Raw genomic sequence first — 2,163 nt, 5'->3', positions numbered from 1 at the left:
TGCATTTTACAGATGAGTAAACTGTGGCTTAGAGATTCAATATCTGGCTTATACAGTTAGCACACAGTAGAGCTGGGCTTGGAGCTGATTTCAAGGCCTACATCTCAATAATAATACCTCAGCTCCACTCAAACTGAGCTTTCCTGGTTCTGTCCCATTCCCTTTCCTGCTTTCCATATTAATTCTCTACCCTTAGCTTTCAAATCCTACCCATTCTTCAAAGTCCAGCTCAGTTGTCATTTCTCCATAAAGTTTTTTCAGGTATCCCAACCTAAAAGGGATCTCCCCCTTGTGAGAGTACAAAGCACATGCTCTGTACCTCACTCACATTGTTACATGTTCACTAGTAAAACTTTAATTCATCCTAATACCCACACTTCAAGTAGTGAGATACAGAGCAAGAAGTTTCACTTCCCAGAATTTATCACTTGATTAATGTTTCTGTGTGTCTACTAACAATACTATTAGACAGTTAATTGAGGACAAAAGGCATAGCTCTGCACCAACCCTTGCACCACCCACATAAAGGTGATTCAGAGCCAAGATGGCCGTCTTCTCTAAGGAATATGGTGTTTTGTGCTGCCAGCTTTGTCGTGGTGGCTCACCTGGCCATCAGTGTTTCCAAGGTCCGCAAGAAGTACAGGGTGGAGTATCCTACCATGTACAGTACGGACCCTGAAAACGGGCATCTCTTCAACTGCATTCAGGGAGCCCACCAGAACACATGGGAGGTATATCCTCCCTTCTTATTATTTCTATCTGTTGGAGGTATTTACCATCTGCGTACAGTTTCTGGCTTGGGTTTGACCTGGATTATTGGACGAGCTCTTTACGCTCACAGCTACTGCACAGAAGAACCCAGCAAGCAGAGCTGGGGTGCCCTGGGGTCCAATGCCCTCATTGGCTTGATGGGCACGGCTGTGTACTCTGCCTTCCAGCATCTTGGCTGGATTAACTCTGGCCTACATGGCGGGCCCAAGTGCTGCCATTAAAGAATTACAGGAGCCGGGCTCGGTGGCTCAGCCTGTAATCCTGCGCCTTGGGAGGCTGAGGTGAGTGGATTGCCTGAGCCCGCGGGTTTGAGACCCACCTGGGTAACTTGGTGAGACCTCATCTCTACAATAAATCAAAAATTAGCCGGGTGTGGTAGTGCGCGCCTGTAGTTCCAGCTACTTGGAAGGCTGAGGCGGAAGGATTGCTGGAGCCCAGCAGGTTGAGGCTGCGGTGGCTGGGAGCGGCGACTGCACTCCTGTCTGGGCAACAGCAATCCAAAAAAAAAAAAACACCAATCCAAAAAAAAAAAAAAAAAGAATTACAGGGGTTTAAGGCCAGGTGTGGTGGCTCAGCACTTTGGGAGGCCAAGGTGAGAGGATTGCCTGAGTCCATGGGTTCGAGACCAGCCTGGACAACTTGGTGAGACCTTATCTCTACAATAAATTTAAAAATTGCCCGGGCATGGTGGCGTGTGCCTGTAGTTCCAGCTACTTGGAAGCCTGAGGCAGAAGGATCGCCTGAGCCCAGCAGGTCGAGGTTGCAGTGCCCGGGAGCATGCCACTGCCCTCCAGCCTGGGTGACAGAGTGGGACTCCAACTTAAAAAAAAAAAAAAAGAATTACAGGGGTTTAAGAGCTCTCATTCGTATTGAATGACTTACCTTTATTTCCAGTTACACTTTTTTTTCTAAATATAATAAAAACTTGCCTGGCATCAGGCTCATACTTTAAAACAAAATTTAAAAAGAGGCAAGGCTGAGTCATCTTTATTCCCCTAAAATAGGCATTAAGAAATGGGCTGGGCTCAGTGGCCCAGCCTGTAATCCCACCACTTTGGGAGGCCAAGGTGAGTGGATTGCCTGAGCCTGTTGGTTGGAGATCAGCCGGGACAACTTGATGAGACCTCATCTCGACAATAAGTCAAAAATTAGCCAGGTGCGGTAGCGTATGCTTGTAGTTCCAGCTACTTGAAAGCTGAGGCAGAAGGAATGCCTGAGCTCAGCAGGCCAATGCTGGGGTGGCCATAAGCATGCCACTGCACCCCAGCTTAGGCGACGGAGTGAGACTCCAACTCAAAAAAATTGCTAGCCAGGCTCAGTGGCTCAGCCTGCAATCCTGTGCCTTGGGAGGCTGAGGTGAGTGGATTGCCTGAGCCTGCGGGGTCGAGACCC

General features: G+C 48.5%; 1 pseudogene; it reads left to right on the top strand.

The window, feature by feature from the left end:
* Nucleotides 1–544: 544 nt before the first annotated feature.
* On the top strand, nt 545–992 carry LOC103267541 (annotated as a pseudogene).
* The last annotated feature ends 1,171 nt before the right edge of the window (nt 993–2,163 follow it).

Source organism: Carlito syrichta, unplaced genomic scaffold (genome assembly GCF_000164805.1).
Source record: "Carlito syrichta isolate Samal-C Ts95f unplaced genomic scaffold, Tarsius_syrichta-2.0.1 Scaffold103314, whole genome shotgun sequence".
NCBI lineage: Eukaryota > Metazoa > Chordata > Mammalia > Primates > Tarsiidae > Carlito > Carlito syrichta.
This window is presented reverse-complemented; position numbering and strand designations above follow the sequence as displayed.